Genomic DNA, 22443 nt, shown 5'->3' with positions numbered 1-22443 from the left:
ATACTGTCTTGATTACTGCAGCTTTGTGGTATAGTTTGAAGTTGGGGAGCCTGACTCCTCCAACTCCATTTTTCTTTCTCAAGATTGCTTTGACTATTCGGGGCCTTTTGTGTTTCCGTACAAATTGTAAGATTTTTTTTTCTTTTTTGTTTTTGGCTGCATTTGGTCTTTGTTGCTGTGCTCAGGCTTTCTCTAGTTGTGGTGAGTGGGGGCTACTCTTCGTTGCAGTGCACGGGCTTCTCATTGGGATGGCTTCTCTTGTTGCGGAGCACAGGCTCTAGGCACACGGGCTTCAGTAGTTGTGGCTCTCAGGCTGTAGAGTGCAGGCTCAGTAGCTGTGGCGCGTGGGCTTAGTTGCTCTGCGCCATGTGGGATCTTCCTGGACCAGGGCTCGAACCCGTGTCCCCTGCATTGGCAGGCAGATTCTGAACCACTGCACCACAAGGGAAGCCCACGAATTGTAAGATTTTTTGTTCTAATTCTGTGAAGAATGCCATTGGTAGTTTGATAGGGGTTGCATTGAATCTGTAGATTGCTTTCAGTAGTATAGTCATTTTCACAATATTGATTTTTCCAATCCAAGAACATGGTATATTTCCCCATCTGTTTATGTCATCTTTGATTTCTTTCATCAGTGTTTTATAGTTTTCTGAGTACAAGTCTTTCGCCTCCTTAGGCAGGTTTATTCCTAGGTATTTTATTCTTTTTGTTACAGTGGTAAATGGGAGTGTTTCCTTAATTTGTCTTTTGGATTTTTCATTGTTGGTGTATAGGAATGCCAGAGATTTTGGTGCGTTAATTTTGTATCCTGCAACCTTACCAATTCATTGATTAGTTCTAGTAGTTTTCTGGTGGCATCTTTAGGATTTTCAATGTATAGTATCATGTCATCAGCAAATAATGACAGTTTTACTTCTTCTTTTCCAATTTGTATTCCTTTTATTTCTTTTTCTTCTCTGATTGCCATGGCTAGTACTTCCAAAACTATGTTGAATAAGAGTGATGAGAGTGGACATCCTTGTCTTGTTCCTGATCTTAGAGGAAATGCTTTCAGTTTTTCACCATTGAGTATGATGTTTGCTGTGGGTTTGTCATATATGGCCTTTATTATGTTGAGGTAGGTTCCCTCTATGCCCACTTTCTAGAGACTTTTTATCATAAATGGGTGTTGAATTTTGTCAAAAGCTTTTTCTGCATCTGTTGAGATGATCATATGGTTTTTATTCCTTAATTTGTTAATGTGGTGTATCACACTGATTGAATTGCATATATTGAAGAATCCTTGCATCCCTGGGATAAATCTCACTTGATCGTGGTGTATGATCCTTTTAATGTGTTGTTGGATTCTGTTTGCTAGTATTTTGTTGAGGATTTTTGCATCTATGTTCATCAGTGATACTGGTCTATAATTTTCTTTTTTTGTGGTATCTTTTTCTGGTTTTGGTATCAGGGTGATGGTGGCTTCATAGAATGAATTTGGGAGTGTTTCTCCCTCTGCAATTTTTTGGAAGAGTTGGAGAAGGACTGGCGTTAGCTTTTCTCTAAATGTTTGATAGAATTCACCTGTGAAGCCATCTGGTCCCGGACTTTATTTATTTATTTTTTTTTAATTTATGGCTGTGTTGGGTCTTTGTTTCTGTGCGAGGGCTTTCTCTAGTTGTGGCAAGCGGGGGCCACTCTTCATCGTGGTGCGTGGGCCTCTCACTATCTCGGCCTCTCTTGTTGCGGAGCACAGGCTCCAGATGCGCAGGTTCAGTAACTGTGGCTCATGGGCCCAGCTGCTCTGTGGCATGTGGGATCTTCCCAGACCAGGGCTCGAACCCGTGTCCCCTGCATTGACAGGCAGATTCTCAACCACTGCACCACCAGAGAAGCCCGAAAAAAACCAAAGAATAAAATATGAAATAATTTTATTGGTGTGGTAGAATGTGCTTCCTATAGCATGCTAATATTCATTGCTCAAGTAGCTGAACAAGGAATGAATAGCAGTCATTCAGCATGGAGTTTAAAGGTGAAGTAGACAAGGTGAACTTACAGTTAGTGTTTTAACGGAGGAATTGAAACTTAGTTACATTTATAGGTAAAACTGAAGGATGCTTTTTAGGAACAGAATTCAGAGGAATCTCAGATAAGTTAGAAAAATTGTATCTCAAAATTTATAAAGAGACAAGGAAATTCAGGTAAGACAAGTGAAAGGGTAAAAAGAAATAATGCTCTACAAAGTGAGTTACAGTATATGGGTCAGAATTTTAGATTAACCACCTTCAGTCACCACATTTCTGTTTCTTTAGTGACTGCGTGTCAGGAGACCAGGCAAGTCCTAAATTAGTACCCTTAATACTTGCCATAGAGTGAGAAATTGTGTGAGTGTTGTCTCAGTGTTATGAAGGTCTCTCAGTTAACTCTCTTGGCTTAGAATAAGTGAAGTAATGTGCTTGCTTAATTGGATGGTATCGAAAGAATAAACGAAATATATAACTCAAAGAGGTAAATAAAATGAAGTTTGCTTCCGATTGACTTTCAGACTAACTTTGGGTTAAGGTGCTTGCTCTTCACAATTGGCTTTTCATTTAATGGATAGCAGTATAGAGATTGCAGGTATCCAGCGGCTATTACATGGTCTCTGTGCCGCTCTTGCCAAAGAGTAAAGATGATTCTGAAGTTCTCTTTGAAGTCACTTAGTCCTAACCTCCTCCAGAGGGAGCTCAGTGTCCAGCATTTCAGGACCTGGAGCTAGTGTCTGCCCTGATCTAACAGGACTAGCCATTCAGTTCCCTGTTGGACTGAACTAGTATATGAAGATGGGATCCTAATGAGACAGTGCTTTTTGCTCTAAATCAGTGGTTTTTATTCCCTGAGATGAGAACTGTAATAAAAATGCATGCTAGGATTTGGGTTTCCTCAGGTGGATGACTCCAAAGTCTTAGGACCTTTCAAACCAAGCCCTAGATTATTTATATACATTTCAGACAGCATCTCTTGGGCATCTCTGAGTAATTTCTTTGTGGCTACTAATTATTACATTGAATAGTATTATTAAAATGTTTAAAGCATCTGATGCCTCATGAAAAACCTTAAAAACCAGATTTATTATGGAATAATCTGCTATCAGTAGTCTTCCTTGGGTTGTTGTTTGATAGATTTGAGTTTAGAAAATTGGTTCCTTTAATGCTGTCCTTTAAACAGAATATCTAGTGGTATCAGAATATTTATTGAAACTATACCTATAAATTTCTGGGGCTTTTTTCTTTTTAAAAATATTTGTTGAATGAACATTCAATTTTTATTAAAAGCCATGTAGTAGGGACTTCCTTGGCTGTCCAGTGGTTGAGATTTCTCCTTCCAGTGTCGGGGGTGAGGTGGTTTGATCCCTGGTCAGGGAGCTGGGATCCCACATGCCTCAGGGCCAAAAAGCCAAAACATAATACAGAAGCAATATTGTAACAAATTCAGTAAAGACTTTAAAAATAGTCCACATGAAAAAAATCTTAAAAAAAAAAAAAGCCACATAGTATAACAGAGTCCAGATTATAATCAGATTGCTTAAATTAGAATCATGGCTTTTACCACTTCTTCACTGGGGAGTATGTGTGTGGTATTTTGTTGCCTCAGTTTTCCTCACTTGGAAAATGGGGACAAGAATAGCTTATCTCTTAGAGATTTTGTGAGGACTTACTGAGATAAAGTTTAATACACACAGGGCATAGTGAGTTTGTACTGTACTGATCAAATTTAGTTGTCTCCTTCAAAGATGCAGAATTATGGTTTTGTTTGTTTGGCCACGCCCACGGCTTGTGGGATCTTAGTTCCCTGACCAGGGATTGAACCCGGGCCACAGCAGTGAAAGCACAGAGTCCTAACCACTGGACCACCAGGGAATTTCCCAGAATTATGGTCTTTAATCTTAGTTCTTTTGTCCAAGTTGTCCGAGTTTATCCTGACTTCATTCACTTTGGTAATAAATTAGGTCTACAGGTGCCCTTTACTCTTGTTGTATACTGCCTGTGAAATTCTGAGGGGATCTGTGCCTTGGTCTCTATTTGTTTGGATATAAAGTTGGCATGGATGACAAATACATGTCTGCTCTGCATGTATAAAATGTTACATTACTTTTTTTTTATTAAATGTATTTATTTATTTTTGGCTGTGTTGGGTCTTTGTTGCTGTGCTCAGGCTTTCTCTAGTTTTGGCGAGCGGGGGCTACTCTTTGTTGCAGTGTGCGGGCTTCTCATTGTGGTGGCTTCCCTTATTGCAGAGCATGGGCTCTAGGCGCACGGGCTTCAGTAGTTGTGGCTCGTGAGCTCTAGAGCGCAGGCTCAGTAGTTGTGGTGCACGGGCTTAGTTGCTCCGTGGCATGTGGGATCTTCCCGGACCAGGGCTGATGGGATTGCCATTACTTGGTTCTCTGTAGCTACCAAAAGTCATGCAGAGAAGTGGGAATGGCAGAGGCAGTGGCAGCTGAATTGGCAGTCAACCAGGTCAAGTTTTGAAATCTGTTGGGTAGATATTCATGTGATGATTAGGAGTCCTGGTTTCAATCCTTTGGCCAAGTGGAGTTGTTATAAGTGGAAGGGGTTACAACTGGTAGCTCAGTAGGTTGCTGCTATGTGGCACTCATTTCCTTTCATTTGGAAGAAGGAACGTAGAATATAGTCACAGTGATAGGAAGCACCCTGATGAATTTAACACCTTGAAGAATAAAATTAGACTACCGTTTTTTATTGTTTATACTATATATTATATATAAACAAATTTATATGTTTCACATCCTGCTTTATGATGCTAGTTACTTACCTCTTAATTTATATCTTTATACCTTTACATCCTACCCCCAGTACCTTCATATAATTATGTACCTTGATATGTATGGAACAAATAATTTAAATTCAGAATGACCTTGGTAGTTTGAAGACTTGCTGAAGAATCAATGAATGATGTTAAAAATGAATCAGTAAGAATCTGAGGCATGGATGTCACAGAGCAAGCTTGTCAGAAGAAATCTTGGGTTGGCAGTTAGTGGTGTCACGTTGCAGTTCTTTAAAACTTCAGAGCACTCACAATTCTGTGTGCCTTTAGGAGGGCTTAGTTGAAGTTTTTATCAAGTTTCAGCCTTCTCAGATCAAAAGCAATTCTACTTTTTCTTGGCAATACGTGTACTAGATATCTGACTGTATGTGTGTTGGATATCCTGAAAAATTCCAATTATGAAACTTCTCATTAATGGCCAAAAGTTACTGGTGGTTTAGAGCATTGGAGATAAAGTCTAGGGCCTAAGCAAGGTGAGAAGTTGTATTGGAAACTACACATAAAGCTGAGTCCTTAAAAAGTGATACCCTTAGTAAAGAGTGAATTAGACAAAATATACTCCTCAAAGAGTGATTATAGAGAAATTTGTTTGTCTTGTCCTTGGCTCTGGATGGAAAAAAAAATCAAACCAACAACCTTTCCCTGAGAACTCATAACCATCCTTCATACAGGTTTGGTGTCGCATTTCACCTACATGTATGATCCAAAAAACCCAAGATTAGAATGTGGTTTAAAGTGCTACTGGGTAAGTAATGAAACCAGTTACCTGGCAGAAGCAAATACAAATACTCTCTGGAGGAATGCACTTTATTTTATAAGTTTTAAAAAAAATGTTATTTATTTTGACGTTTGAGTTTTTGTTTTTTGGTTTTCTTGGCTGCGTTGGGTCTTCATTGCTCTGCACGTGGGCTTTTCTCTAGTTGCAGAGAGTGGGGGCTTCTATTATTGTGGAGCATGGACTCTAGGCACGCGGGTTTAATAGTTGTGGCACATGTGATTAGTTGCTCTGTGGCATGTGGGATCTTCCTGGACCAGGGATCAAACCTGTGTCCCCTGCATTGGCAGGTGGATTCTAACCACTGCACCACCAGGGAAGTCCCAGGAATGTACTTTAAATGAAGGTCTTAAAGAATTTCCACAGATACTTTTACTATGAACATGGGCTCACTATTAAAAATCACAAACACATAAAAAATAAGGCAACATGAATGAGAGTTTGCAGAAACAGCAAACAGAAGCAAATCTGTTAAGACTTTATAAATTAAACTCGTCAGATACACACAGAGGCTTATTTACTACATATAAAGAAATAAAGAGAATATTGATTGTATGATTAAAAAAAACAAGAGACTATAAAAAATAACCAGACAGATTTGGAAAAAGAAAAAATAGAACATCCATCTAGAAATAAATATATAATATTTGAAATTAGAATCCTAGTGGATTGGTCAAATGTTAATTAGCGCTGAAGAGAGAATTAGTGAACTTTAAAATAGATCTAAAAACTAGGGTGCCTTCCAGCTGCTGGTGGGGGACCCTAATGCCCAAGGACACGGGAGGGACCCCCAAGTGAACTGGTAGGATGTGGGCGGACTGAGGGGGAAGGAGAAGTGGAGGCCAGACAGGATCAGCACCCTGAGGCCGGGGAGCTCAGGAGAGGCAGGCAGGAGGGGACCTCTGGGAGGAGCAGGAGAGGAGGGCGTTTGCCCTGCCACTTGAGCCCGGGAAGCCTGCTGGGCTCCCAGGTGAGGTTCCCCCGCCCTCTGACACCAGGGGTGGGGGGCACACCTGGCCCCTTCTGTTGAGCCTAGGCCCCACCCCCACAGCCACTGGGGCTTTTTCCAGCCCTGTGGGTCCTGAGCATTGGCTCCGCCCACCACCCAAACCTCACCTTTTCTTAGGCCCCGCCCTCCACAACCAAGACCTTTCCCCCCTTTTCTTTTTCTTTTCCCCCCTCCTCTTTTTTACTATTGTGGTACTGTTGTACCTTCCAGTTGTTGATTCATCTACGTTTTTATTTTTACATTCTTTCTAACATATCTGTTAGTTTCCTAGTCTAATTTTATTTTTTACTTTGTTATTGTCTTTTTTGTTTTTTGTCACCCCACACAGCTTGTGGGATCTTGGTTCATGAGCCAGGGGTTGGGCCAAAGCTCCTGCAGTGGGAGCACCAAGTCCAAACCACTGGACTGACAGAGAACCTCAGACCCCAGGGAATGTTCATTGGAGTGAGGTCTCACAGAGATCCTCATCTCAGCACCAAAACCCAGCTCTACCCAACAGCCTACAAACTCCAGTGTTGGAAGCCTCAGGCCAAACAACCAGTAAGACAGGAACACAATCCCACTCATAAAAATCTTTAAAAATTAAAAAAAAAATAAATGAGACGGCAAAAAAAGTATGCTACAGATGAAGGAGCAAGGTAAAACCTACAAGACCAAATAAATGAAGAGGAAATAGGCAATCTACCTGAAAAAGAATTCAGAGTAATCATAGTAGAGATGATCCAGAATCTTAGAAATAGAATGGAGGCACGGATTGAGAAGATACAAGAAATGTTTAACAGAGATCTAGAAGAACTCACAAACAAACAGATGAACAACACAATAACTGAACTGAAATGAAAAATACACTAGAAGGAATCAATAACAGAATAACGGAGGCAGAAGAACGAATAAGTGAACTGGAAGAAAAAATGGTGGAAATAACTGCTGAGGAGCAGAATAAAGAAAAAAGAATGAAAAGAATTGAAGACAGTCTCAGAGACCTCTGGGACAACACTAAATGCACCAACATTCGAATTATAGGGATCCCAGAAGAAGAAGGGACAAAGGAAGGGTCTGAGAAAATATTTGAAAAGATTATAGTGGAAAGCTTCCCTAACATGAGAAAGGAAATAGTCACCCGAGTCCAGGAAGCACAGAGAGTCCCATATAGGATAAACCCAAGGAAAAACACACCAAGACAACTATTAATCAAACTAACGAAAATTAAATTCAAAGAAAAAGTATTAAAAGCAGCAAGGGAAAAACAAAAAATAACATACAAAGGAATCCCCATAAGGTTATCAGCTGATTTTTCAGCAGAAACTCTGCAGGCCAGAAAGGAGTGTCAGGATATACTTAAGGTGATGAAAGAGAAAAACCTATAACCAAGATTACTCTACCCAGCAAAGATCTCATTCGTATTTGATGGAGAGATCAAAAGCTTTTCAGATAAGCAAAAGCTAAGAGAATTCAGCACCACCAAACCAGCTTTACAACAAATGCTAAAGAAACTTCTCTAAGCAGGAAACACAAGCGACAAAAAAGACCCACAAAAACAAACCCAAAACAATTAAGAAAATGTAATAGGAACATATATATCGATAATAAACTTGAATGTAAATGGATTAAATACCCCAACGAAAAGACACAGACTGGCTGAATGTATACAAAAATAAGACCCATATATATCCTGTCTACAAGAGACCCACTTCAGACCTAGGGACACATACAGACTGACAGTGAAGAGATGGAAAAAGATATTCCATGCAAATGGAAATCAAAAGAAAGCTGGAGTAGCAATACTTGTATCAGATAAAATAGACTTTAAAATAAAGACTGTTACAAGAGATAAGGAGGGACACTACATAATGATCAAGGGATCAATCCAAGAAGGTATAACAATTATAAATGTTTATGCACTGAACATGGAAACACTTCAATACATAAGGCAACTGCTAACAGCTATAAAAGAGGAAATTGACAGTAACACAATAATAGTGGGGGACTTTAACACCTCACTTATACCAATGGACAGATCATCCAGACAGAAAATTAATAAGCTTTAAATGACACAATAGACCAGATAGATCTATTTGATATTTATAGAACATTCCACCCCAAAGTGGCAGAATACACTTCTTCTCAAGTGCACACAGAACATTCTCCAGGATAGATCACATCTTGGGTCACAAATCAAGCCTTGGAAAACTTTAGAAAATTGAAATCGTATCAAGTATCTTTTCTGACTACAATGCTATGAGATTGGAAATCAACTACAGGAAAAAAACCTGTAAAAAAACACAAATACACGGAGGCTAAACAGTGTGCTACTAAATAACCAAGAGATCACTGAAGAAATCAAAGAAGAAATAAAAAAAATACATAGAAACAAATGAAAATGAAAACACGGTGACCCAAAACCTATGCGACGCAGCAAAAGCAGTTCTAAGAGGGAATTTTATAGCAATTCAATCTCACCTCAAGAAGCAAGAAAAAAATCTCAAATAAACAACCTAACCCTACACTTAAAACAACTAGAGAAAGAAGAACAAAGAAAACCCAAAGTCAGTAGAAGGAAAGAATCATAAAGATCAGAGCAGAAATAAATGAAATAGAAACAAAGGAAACAATAGCAAAGATCAATAAAACTAAAAGCTGGTTCTTTGAGAAGATTAAAAAAAATTGATAAACCCATACCCAGACTCATCAAGAAAAAAAGGGAGAGTATGCAAATCAATAAAATTAGAAATGAAAAAGGAGAAATCACAACTGACACTGCAGAAATACAAAGGATTATAAGAGACCACTACAAACAACTATATGCCAATAAAATGGACAACCACGAAGAAATGGACAAATTCTTGGAAAGGTACAATTTTCCAAGACTGAACCAGGAAGAATTAGAAAATATAAACAGACCTATCACAAGTAATGAAATTGAAACCATAATTAAAAATCTTCTAAGAAACAAAAGTCCAGGACCAGATAGCTTCACAGGTGAATTCTATCAAACATTTAGAGAAGAGCTAACACCGATCCTTCTCCAACTCTTCCAAAAAATTGCAGAGGGAGAAACACTCCCAAATTCATTCTATGAAGCCACCATCACCCTAATACCAAAACCAGAAAAAGATACCACAAAAAAGAGAAGTATAGACCAGTATCACTGATGAACATAGATGCAAAAATTCTCAACAAAATACTAGCAAACAGAATCCAACAACACATTAAAAGGGTCATACACCATGATCAAGTGAGATTTATCCCAGGGATGCAAGGATTCTTCAATATAGGCAAATTAATCAGTGTGATAAACCACATTAACAAATTAAGCAATAAAAACCATATGATCATCTCAATAAATGCAGAAAAAGCTTTTGACAAAATTCAACACCCATTTATGATAAAAACTCTCCAGAAAATGGGCATAGAGGGAACCTACCTCAACATAATAAAGACCATATATGACAAACCCACAGCAAACATCATACTCAATGGTGAAAAACTGAAAGCATTTCCTCTAAGATGAGGAACAAGACAAGGATGTCCACTCTCGTCACTCTTATTCAACATAGTTTTGGAAGTCCTAGCCACGGCAATCAGAGAAGAAAAAGAAAAGGAATACAAATTGGAAAAGAAGAAGTAAAACTGTCATTATTTGCTGATGACATGATACTATACATTGAAAATCCTAAAGATGCCACCAGAAAACTACTAGAACTAATAAGTGAATTTGGTAAGGTTGCAGGATGCAAAATAAATGCACCAAAATCTCTGGCATTCCTATACACCAACAACGAAAAATCCGAAAGAGAAATTAAGGAAACACTCCCATTTACCACTGCAACAAAAAGAATAAAATACCTAGGAATAAACCTGCCTAAGGAGGCGAAAGACTTGTACTCAGAAAACTATAAAACACTGATGAAAGAAATCAAAGATGACATAAACAGATGGAGAAATATACCATGTTCTTGGATTGCAAAAATCAATATTGTGAAAATGACTATACTACTGAAAGCAATCTACAGATTCAATGCAATCCCTATCAAACTACCAGTGGCATTCTTCACAGAATTAGAACAAAAAATTTTACAATTCATATGGAAACACAAAAAACCCCAAATAGCCAAAGAAGTCTTGAGAAAAAAAAAATGGAGCTGGAGGAATCAGGGTCCCTGACTTCAAAGTATACCACAAAGCTACACTAATCAAGACAGTATGGTACTGGCACAAAAACAGAAATATAGATCAATGGTACAGGATAGAATGCCCAGAGATAAACCCACACACATATGGACACCTAATTTACGACGGAGGAGGCAAGAACATACAATGGAGAAAAGACTGCCTCTTCAATAAGTGGTGCTGGGAAAACTGTACAGCTACATGTAAAAGAATGAAATTAGAACACTACCTAACACCATACACAAAAATAAACTCCAAATGGATTAAAGACCTAAATGTAAGACCAGACACTATAAAACTTTTAGAGGAAAACGTAGGAAAAACACTTTTTGACATAAACCACAGCAAGATCTTTTTTGACCCACCTCCTAGAGTAATGGAAATAAAAACAAAAATAAAAACATGGGACTTAATTAAACTTAAAAGCTTTTGTACAGCAAAGGAAACCATAAACAAGATGAAAAGACAGCCTTCAGAATGGGAGAAAATATTTGCAAATGCAACAACGGACAAAGGATTAATCTCCAAAATATACAAACAGCTTATGGAGCTCAATATCAAAAAAACAAACAATCCAATTATAAAATGGGTGGGGCTTCCCTGGTGGCGCAGTGGGTAAGAATCCACCTGCCAGTGCAGAGGACATGGGTTCAAGCCCTTGTCTGGGAAGATCCCACATGCCGCGGAGCAACTAAGCCCGTGTGCCACAACTACTGAGCCCACGCCCTAGAGCCCGTGCTCCACAACAAGAGAAGCCACTGCAATGAGAAGCCCATGCACCGCAACGAAAAGTAGCCCCTGCTCACTGCAACTAGAGAAAGCTTAACACAGGAATGAAATACCCAAAGCAGCCCAAAAAAAATTAAAAAAAAAAAAAAGGGCCGGAGACCTAAATAGACATTTCACCGAGGAAGACATACAGATGGCCAATAGGCACGTGAAAGGATGCTCAACAGCACTAATTATTAGAGAAATGCAAATCAAAACTACAATGAGGTATCACCTCACGCTGGTCAGAATGGCCATTATCAAAAAATCTAGAAATAATAAATGCTGGAAAGGGTGTGGTGAAAAGGGAACCCTCCCGCACTGTTGGTGGGAATGTAAATTGATACAGCCACTATGGAAAACAGTAGGGAGGTTCCTTAAAAAACTAAAAATAGAACTACCATATGACCCAGCAATCCCACTACTGGACGTATACCCTGCGAAAACCATAATTCAAAAAGAGACATGTACCACAATGTTCATTCCAGCACTATTTATGATAATAGCCAGGACATGGAACCAACCTAAATGTCCATTGACAGATGAATGGATAAAGAAGATGTGGCACATATATACAATGGAATCTTACTCAGCCATAAAAAGAAACGAAATTGAGTTATTTGTAGTGAGGTGGATGGACCTCACTCTCTGGCTGTCATACAGGGAGAAGTAAGTAAGAAAGAGAAAAACAAATACCGTATGCTAACACATATACATGGAATCTTAAAAAAAAAATGGTACTGATGAACCTAGTTGCAGGGCAGGAATAAAGATGAAGACATAGAGAATGGATGTGAGGACACGGGGTGGGAGGGGGAAGCTGGGGTGAAGTGAGAGTAGCGTTGACATATATACACTACCAAATGTAAAATAGTTAGCTAGTGGGAAGCAGCAGCATAGCACAGGGAGATCGGCTCGGTGCTCTGTGATGACCTAGAGGGGTGGGATAGGGAGGATAGGAGGGAGGCTCAGGAGGGAGGGCATATGGGGACATGTGTATACATATGGCTGATTCACTTTGGTGTACAACAGAAACTAACACAGTATTGTGAAGCAATTATACTCCAATAAAGATCTATTAAAAAATAATAAAATAGATCTAAAGAAACTACCCAGTGTATAGCCTAGAAAGACAAAGAGGTAGAAAAGATAAAATAGAAGTTAAGAGACATGGATGAAGTATGAGAAGATCTAACATAATACTAATCAGAATTCCAAAAGGAAGAAATAGAAAGAATGAGGAAATGCAATATTCAAAGAAATAATAGCTGATAATTTTTCCAGAATTGATTAAAAAAAACGAAGAATCCTCAGATTCAGGAATCCCAGTGAATCCAAGAATAACTAAAATGACACCCACTCTCAGATACATCATCATGAAAGTGCAGAACACCAAAGAAGTGAAAAAAGATTAAAAGTAGTCAAAGACTGATAACTGCAAATGAATGATGGGTAATGACAGCAACTTCTCAACAGCACAGTGAAAGTCAGGAGACAGTTGGAATAATATTTTGTAAGGATGGAGAGAAAATAGCTGTAAACTTGGAATACTGAAGCAGATTATTAATAGTCATTTCCAAATATCTGTTCTTTGCTTCTTCTTTTGTAATAAAATCCCTGATTTTTAACTGAGCACATGAATGCCTGGAATAAAATCTACTTTTCCCAGCTTTCCTTACAGTTAGCGCTATCAGAGAAGTAGTGAAAGTGGTAATTTGTATTAAACTCTAACAAGTCAAAGGTTTTGCTTTATTGCTGCCAACTTCTGAGATAATAGAAAAAAATATGAAACAACTGTCTTGGACACTGGGCAACAGGCAGCCCAGGACATTGATCTCTGAGAGAAGAAAAATGAGTGAAGCAATCATTATGATCACACAGGCTTTCTACAATTTCTGGATCACTAAACAGGGAGGTGGTGATTCACTGATAGCCTGGCACATTTGGTGAGTTTATGCGGTAGGGATATAAGCTTGGGGAGGTCAAGGTGGCTAGAGTTTGCAACGCAGAATACAAGAGAAGAGAAAGCTATGTAGAGAAGGAACTTAGAAATCTGCATGGCTTCCCCTCCAATCTTTGGCTGAGTAGTAATCTGTGCATGTGTTGCAGCCATCATAATGCACCTCCCAGAGCTCCAACTGCAGGGAGTGTACTTTAACTTAAACCAAAAGAATAAGAAAAATTAGCTAGGGGCTTCTCTGGTGGTGCAGTCGTTAAGAATCACCTGCCAATGCAGGGGACACGGGTTCAAGCCCTGGTCCGGGAAGATCCCACATGCTGCAGAGCAACAAAGCCTGTGCGCCACAACTTCTGAGCCCGTGTGCCTAGAGCCCATGCTCCACAACAAGAGAAGCTACCACAATGAGAAGCTCGAGCACCACAACAAAGAGTAGCCCCCGCTCGCTGCAACTAGAGAAAGCCTGTGTGCAGCAACGAAGACCCAATGCAGCCCAAAATAAATAAATAAAACAAATAAATTTTTTTAAAAATGGACTTGATCTTTAAAAAAGAAGAAAAGAAACAAGAAAAATTAGCTAGCTTACCAGGAGGATTCAGGAAAATATCCCTGGAATTAGATTTTTGGGTGTTTGATCAAGGTGACTGGAATATAAGCCTAGATAAGCAAGAATTCATTGACTTGAGGGAACCTTCTCAGGACACGAGATTTAACACCCTAGCAAGGACCTTAGGGGTTATAGAAAATACACTGCTGTGCTTGCTCTTAAGCCTGGGGAAAACTATGGCCAACACTCAGGGGAGTAGAAATGCCTGAATTGCCCTTACAGTGACAAAGGAAGAAATAAATAGACTGAGGGAAGTGGGCATGCTAGAATAAATGTATTATATAAGACCAGAAGACAACCAGAGAGTAATGTTCCATAGGAGGACCCAGCGGACCCGTCATTCACCAAGTCCATTAAGAATACCCTGGTGATAAATCAACTATACTTCAATTAAAAAAAAAAAAAAAAAAGAATACCCTAGTGAAAGGAAGTGCAAGACTTGTATATTGAAACCTACAGCAAAGAGACTAATGCTGAGCCCCTGGCATGGCATTATTCTTTGAGGAGACTAACTGGCTGCTTGGTGGCAAGTCAAATATATCAGGCTCTTTCCATCCTTGAAGAGCTAGGGTTTCATCCTCACTGAGATAGATACCCATTCTGAATATGGCTATGCTTTCCTGCCTGCAGATTCTTAGTAGCCTGGAACTTACAGAAAACCTGATCCACAAGCATGGAAATACACACAGCATAGCATCCAACCACTTCACATTGAAGGAGGTGTGGGTGTGGTCCCATAACCATCATAGAACACTGGATGCTTTATAAGGTGCAGCTGAAGTGACACCTCAGAGGCAATCTTATAAAAGGATGATATGCCATTCTTCAGGATGCAGAATATGTGTTAAATCAGAGGCATTTTATAGTGTGCTGTATCCCTAGTAGGAATAATAGGGTGCTAGATCCCCATGGATTTGGGGACCAAGGCATGGAAGGAGGATTAGTTCCATTTAACATCACTCCTAATGACCTACTTTGGGATTTTGTACTTTCCATCCCTGCAACCCAGGGCTTTGGCAGAATTGGAGTTCCTGGTCTCCAAAGGGGCACACTCTTGCTAGAGGCCACAGCAAGAGTCCCATTGAACTAAAAATTTGAGTTGTCACCATGGAATTTTGGATTCCTTGTGCCCATGGCAAGCAAGAAGAGGAGTCACCATATTGGTAGGGGTAATTGGCCCTGAGCAGCAGGAGGTAGGATTACTGTTACATGAAGGGGGCAAGGTGGGATATGTGTTAAACCCAAGATATCCATTTGAGTACCCCGTGGTACTCCCTTATACTACTGTAACTGTGAATGGACTCACGTAGCAACTTCTGACTGAGGAGGGTATGATTACCAAGGGTTCAGACTGCCCAGGAATGTAGGTTTGGGTCACACTACCAGGTAAGCCACCAAGACCTGCTAAAATGATGACCTGTAGGTGAGGAAAATGCAGAATGAATCATGGAGGAGGATAAGTACCAGTTGCAGCCCTGAGATCAACTGCAGTGATGAGGGCTGTAATTTGTCTCATTGTTCTCCATCCTCTGAATTTCCTTCTCCAAATTGTGAGAAGTAGATATATGTGGTGCAATGGGTGAATCTCTGGTGGCCACAAAAATGTACCTCTTAGATCTCTGACTGTGGAGAGCATAAGTGAGCCCCAGCTGCTGCACTCTGAAATCTGGCACCGCATTTGCACTAAAGCTACACTTCCCACATGTTAATCTCAGTTAATGACTGAGCTCATCAGGGTTATAAGGCAGGCCTGTTCCTGAGAAATGCAGTTCTCCTGATGGGAGACTAAGGCTTGAGGATTCCACATCAGCTTCCCAAACTTCCTTAGAGCTACAGTGCAGTGTAAATGTTTTCCACTCAGTCTTACTTTCATTCCTCTCTCCTTCACAAGGGTTAGACCTGCATTGCAATCTTATGACTCTGTTAGCTACCCCTGGCTCCCTTCCCATTTTTCCTTATAGGTGTTTACTTCCATAAATCTCTTTCATGTCAAATCCTCTTCTTGGCATCTGCTTCTTGGAGTAACCAGACTGACAAGGCATGCATAGAGGAAATTTATGAGGCCAGTCAAAGAATATCTGCCAGGGAGCTATAAGCTGAATACTTCTTAGAGATCACACCGAGCTAGGAGAGACTCAAGTTTCTGACAGCCAGTGTGGAACGATCTTGTTGAATACCTGCATATTCAGTAGAGATCCCAGAAGAATCATACGTTAGCAGGATGAATAAATGATCATAACACCTCCCATTCAAACTAAAATTACTAGACTTGAAAACAACTCAGAAAAACATGACCCATAATGAAAATTAAAAATCAGTCAATAGAAAGAGATAAAGTAATGATGATGGGGGACTTCCCTGGCGGTCCAGTGGTTAAGACTCCATGCTTCCACTGCAGGGGGCACAGGTTCAATCCCTGGTTGGGAAACTAAGAACCTGCATGCCATGTGGTGAGGCCAGGGAAAAAACAATGCTGATGGATTAGCAGACAAGGACTTGAGAACAGCTATTATAAAATGCTCATATATTTAGAGGAAAACAGAAACATAATGAAGAAAGAAGTAGAATATTTTAAAAGATCCAAATGGAACTTCTAGAGCTAAAAAATACATTATATGAAGTGAAATGAAAATTCACTGAATTGAGTCCAAAGCAAATTAGATAATGTAAAAGAAAATATCAGTGTCTTTAAGACATAGCAATAGAAACCATCCAAATTGAAGCATAGAGGAAGATTGAAATAAAATGAAACAAAACTGAAACAAAAGCAAAATGACTCTGGTACAATATTAATCATTCTAACATACATGTAATTGTGTTCCTAGAAAAATAGAGGAAAGGGCAGAAAAAATATTTGAAAAAGAATAACTGAAATGTCTTCAAATGCATTGAAAACTATAAGTCCTCAGATCCAGGGAGGTAAATAAGTCCCAAGCAAGATAAACACAAAATTTCAGCAAGGCATATAATAATCAAATTGCTAAAACCCAGGGTGTATTAAACACAGGTTTTATTATTATTCTGGTATGGTGAGGCCAACAGATCAGGAGAAAACTACCATTGAAAAGATTGTTGTTATACTCAACAGATCTCAAGAGAAGGAGGCACAACATGCCACAGAGGGCCACATGGGGAAACACCAGCATTGGTCAGGAGGCAGAGGGAATGAGGGGGAAACCTGGGAAAGAGCTTTTATTGTTGGCTTCCACAGGGAAGAATGTGCCACGCAGATAAGCAGTCTTAGGAATGGCTAGTTTGAATAATTTTGGCAGGCTCTGGGGGGTAGGGGCTGTCCTTAGTTTTCCTGTACCTGGCCCTGGGGTGATTAGGGCAGGGGCATAGTGGCCTGGAGTGTAAGAGCCTGATAAAAAAGTTAGTTGGCATATGGACGCATATGGATTGACTGCATATGAAAGACATGCTTACAGGTGAGTTCTATTTCTAGGCATTGACTAGCCCTAGGAGGGGGCAGTCCCTCAAGCATCAACAAGACCTCAAGATGCCAAAGCATAGAAATACAGAAGATTAAAACATATGATCAATATGCAGGGATATGGAGAAAATGTAAAAGTGGAGGAAAACAACCAGAGAATGTGAGAAAATATTTTTTAAAATTTATTTTTATTTATTTATTTTTGGCTGCATTGGGTCTTTTTTTTTTTTTAAGGAATGTAGTTTATTTATTTATTTATTTATGGCTGTGTTGGGTCTTCGTTTCTGTGCGAGGGCTTTCTCTAGTTGTGGCAAGCGGGGGCCACTCTTCATCGCAGTGCGCGGGCCTGTCACTACTGCGGCCTCTCTTGTTGTGGAGCACAGGCTCCAGACGCACAGGCTCAGTAATTGTGGCTCACGGGCCTAATTGCTCCGCGGCATGTGGGATCTTCCCAGGCCAGGGCTCGAACCCGCGTCCCCTGCATTGGCAGGCAGATTCTCAACCACTACGCCACCAGGGAAGCCCTGCATTGGGTCTTCATTGCTGTGTGTGGGCTTTTCTCTAGTTGCGGCGAGAGGGGGCTACTCTTTGTTGCCATGCGTGGGCTTCTCATTGCGGTGGCTTCTCTTGTTGCAGAGCATGGGCTCTAGGCATGCAGGCTTCAGTAGTTGTGGCACACAGGCTCAGTAGCTGTGGCTCGTGGGCTCTAAGCGCAGGCTCAGTAGTTGTGGCATACGGGCTTAGTTGCTCCACAGCATGTGGGATCTTCCCAGACCAGGGCTCGAACCCATGTCCCCTGCATTGGCAGATGGATTTTTAACCACTGTGCCACCAGGGAAGTCCTATTTATTTATTTTTGCTGCTGCTACTTGTGTTAATTTTGTAAGTTATGATTCTCTAGGAGTTTGTCCATTTCATTTAAAATTTCAAATTTGTCAGCATAAAGCTGTTTATAATATCCCTTATTAAAGTCTGTAGGATTGTAGTGAAGTCCCAGTTTTCGTTATCAACGTTGGTCATTTGTGGTTTCTCTCATTTTTTTCTTTTTCTTTTTTTATAAATTTATTTATTTATTTATTTTTGGCTGTGTTGGGTCTTCATTTCTGTGCATGGGCTTTCTCCAGTTGAGGCGAGCAGGGGCCACCCTTCATCGCAGTGCGCGGGCCTCTCACTGTCGCAGCCTCTCCCGTTGCAGAGCACAGGCTCCAGACGCGCAGGCTCAGTAGCTGTGGCTCAGGGGCCTAGTTGCTCCGCGGCATGTGGGATCTTCCCAGACCAGGGCTCGAACCCATGTCCCCTGCATTGGCAGGCAGATTCTCAACCACTGCGCCACCAGGGAAGCCCTCTCATTTTTTTCTTGATAAGTTTTGACAGCAATTTATCAGTTTCAAAGTCTTTTCAATTAAGTTGATCCACTCTATGTATGTTTGTTTTCTATGTCTGCTTCTGTATTATTATTTTCCTTCTCCTTTCTTCAGGTTAAATTTTATGTTCATTTTCTAATTTAAATCATTGATTATCAGCCATTATTCTTTTTCTAATAAGCATTTTAATGTTATAAATTTACCTCCAAGCACAGCTTTAACTGTACTGAAAGTTTCTATATGTAGTATTTTCCTTATTATTCAGTAAAAGATATTTTCTAATTTCCTTTGTGATATCTGCTTTGACCCATGAGCTTTGTAGAAATGTACTTCTCAGTTTCCAAACGTGAATATCTTTGAAGTTGGAATTTAGCTTAATTAGAGTGTGGTCAGAGAATATACGCTGTATTATTTCAGCCCTTTGAAACGTATTTACTTGTTTTATACACCAGCATATAGTAAATTTGGATACACTGTTCTATAGATGTCAATTAAGTCAGGAGCGTTAATTATAGTGCTTAAATCTTTATACCATTTCTGCTTCTTTGGCATGTGCCTATTCTAACAGCTATTGAGGGGTGTGTGTTAAAATCTCCGACTATGATTGTGGATTTGTCTATTTGTCCTTTTTGATTCTATCAATTTTTTCTTTATATACATTTAAGGCTATGTTTTTAGGTGCATAAAATTTAGATTTGTTACATTTTCCTGGTAAAGTGTACCATATTTCATTATGAAATATATCTTATCTCTAGTAAAGCTTCTTGCCATAAAGTCTTCATCTGCTATCAGTACAGCTACACTAGCTTTTTTGTATGTTTGTATGGTACATATTTTTATTTCCTTTTACTTTCAGTATTGCTATATATTTCATATAAATAGTTTTTTTTAAGCAGCATATGGTTGGTGCTGGCCACTTAAAATTTTTTAAATCCAGTCTATTTATGTCTTTTATTTGGTGCATTTTATTTGGAGCCATTTATATTTAATGTAGTTATTGATATGTTTGGCTTTCAATCTACCAACTTACCATTTACTTTCCATTTGTTCCATTTATTTCTGTTTTCTCTCTCCTTTGTTGCTTTCTTTTGGATTTATTAAGTTTTTTATTTTTTTATTTTTAAAATTATTTATTTATTTATTTGGCTGTGTCGGGTCTTTGTTGCGGCATGTGGGATCTTTCGTTGCAGCACTCGCAGCACGTGGGCTCTTGGTTGCAACGCGCAGGCTTCTCTCTGGTTGTGGCGACCGGGTTTTCTCTTCTCTAGTTGTGACGCAGGCTCCAGAGCGCGTGGGCTCTGTAGTTTGCAGCATGCAGGCTCTCTAGCTGAGGCGTATGAGTTCAGCAGTTGTGGCATGCGGGGTTAGTTGCCCCGCAGCATGTGGGATCTTAGTTCCCCAACCAGGGATCGAACCTGCATCCCTTGCATTGGAAGGTGGATTCCTGACCACTGGACCACCAGAGAATTCCCATGGACTTATTAAGTATTTTTATTATTCAAAATTTCCCTTTTATTTGTTTGTTAATTATACCTTCTTTTACAATTCTCTGTAGATTGTCACAGTTTAATAAAATTAGTACTTTTACTTCTTTTTGGACAATGAAAGGACTTTAGAATACTTTAACTCCTTTTACTTCTCTCCTGACTTATGTGCTATTTTTGTCATGTATTCTAATTATATACGTTAACTCTGCAGTACATACTATTGTCTTAGACAGTTAATACTTACCCTTTTTTGTTGCTATTTATTCTTCTCTGCATCTCCAAGTTTACATCTGGGATCATTTTTCTCTACCTGAAAAATAGCTTTTAGTATTTCCTTTAGCGTAGACCTACTGCTGACACATTCATGTTTTTCTGAAAATGCATGTATTTCACCTTTATTTTGAGGGCTTTTTATTTTTTTGTTTTTAAAGATTTATTTATTTATTTATTTGGCTGCACCAGGTCTCAGCTGTGGCACGTGGGATCTTTAGTTGTGGCATGCAGGCTCTTAGTTGTGGCATCTAGTTCCCTGACCGGGAATCGAACCCAGGCTCCCTGCATTGGGAGCTTGGAGTCCCAACTGCTGGACCACTAGGGAAGTCCCCGAGGGCTTTTTGAATTGATCTTAAGTCTTCAGTTGAATGAGTTTTGACAATTGTATTCACCAATGTAAACACAGCCTGAAACAAGATAGAGAACATTTCCATTACCCCTGTTCCTTTCCCAGTCATCTTTCTACTCACCCTCAATGCGAACAGTTTCTGATTTCTAACACCATAGATTCGTTTTGTGTGCTTTTGGACTTCATGAAATTTGAATCATATAAATAGAATATAGTATGTATACTTTAGTGTAATGTTTTGAGATTCATCCGTGGTTTGCATTTATCAGTTATTCGTTACTTTTTTGTCAATGTAGTATTCCATTATATGAATATAAAATATTTTCTTTATACATTCTCCAGTTGATGCACATTTGAGTTGTTTTACTTATTATGATTAAGGATGCTATGTACCTTTTTGGGGGACTGCGTCCTGTGGCTTGCGGGATCTCAGTTCCCTGATCAGGGATTGAACTCAGGTCATAGCAGTGAAAGCGCCAAGTCCTAACCACTAGACCACCAGGGAACTCCCAACTATGTACTTTCAAGTACAAGCCTTTTTGTGGATATATGACTTCCTTTTTCTTGGGGAAATACTTAGAAGTGGAATTGCTGGGTCATAGCATAGATGCATGTTTAAATTTATAAGACACTATCGTACCAAACAGTTGTCTAAAATGAGAAAACTGTTTACACTCCCACCAGCAGTGGTGGAGTGTTGCAGTTGCTCCACATCGTTATAAACATTTGATAGAATCAGTCTTTTTCATTTTATCTACTTTAGTATATGTGTAGTAGTAACTCACTGAGGTTTTAATTTGCATTTCCCTGGTAAGTAATGATGTTTTTCATCTTTTCACATGCTTATTAGCCATCCTTATGTCTTTTTTGTTAAGTGTTTGTTCAAATGTTTTGTACAATTTCAACTGGAATGTTTGCTTTTTTATTGCTGATTTTTAGAGGTTCTTGATATACATATTCTAAACACAAGTCTTTTGTCACACCTATGCATTGCAAATATTATCTGCCAATGTGTGGTATGGCTATTTGTTTTCTTAATATCTTCTTCTTCTTTCTTTTTTAAATTAATTTATTTATTTTGCCTGTGCCGGGTCTTAGTTGTGGCACTCAGGATCTTCTTCATAGAGGCATGCAGGATCCTCCAGCTGTGGCATGTGGATCTTCTAGTTGCGGCATGCAGGTTTCCTACTTGTGGTATGCCGACTCTTAGTTGTGGCATGCACGTGGGATCTAGTTCCCTGACAGGGGATTGAACCCAGGCCCCCCACATCGGGAGTGCAGAGTCCTACCCACTGGACCACCAGGGAAGTCCCAATGATATCTTCTTTTTAAGGTGTGGTTTACATAAAATAAAATGCACAGGTCCTAACTGTTTAGCGTCAAGAGTTGTGACAAAAATACTCACATAACCACCACCTAAAGCAAAATACAGAACAACTATATCA

General features: G+C 39.5%; 1 protein-coding gene and 1 long non-coding RNA gene across 2 annotated transcripts in view; one reads left to right on the top strand and one right to left on the bottom strand.

Moving 5' to 3' along the window:
* The window catches only part of CDKL3 (cyclin dependent kinase like 3), a 113364-nt gene that overhangs the window by 51302 nt on the left and 39619 nt on the right, over positions 1–22443 (top strand). The gene's annotated exons all lie outside the window — the stretch shown is intronic.
* Positions 1594–22443, bottom strand: part of LOC309622826 — a 377150-nt gene continuing 356300 nt past the window's right edge. The window contains exon 3 of the long non-coding RNA XR_014241156.1: positions 1594–11128. This is a non-coding gene — a long non-coding RNA (uncharacterized lncRNA). The remainder of the gene's footprint in view (positions 11129–22443) is intronic.

This window comes from Balaenoptera borealis (genome assembly GCF_965194805.1).
Source record: "Balaenoptera borealis genome assembly, chromosome: 2".
In the NCBI taxonomy this organism is placed as follows: Eukaryota; Metazoa; Chordata; class Mammalia; order Artiodactyla; family Balaenopteridae; genus Balaenoptera; species Balaenoptera borealis.
This window is presented reverse-complemented; position numbering and strand designations above follow the sequence as displayed.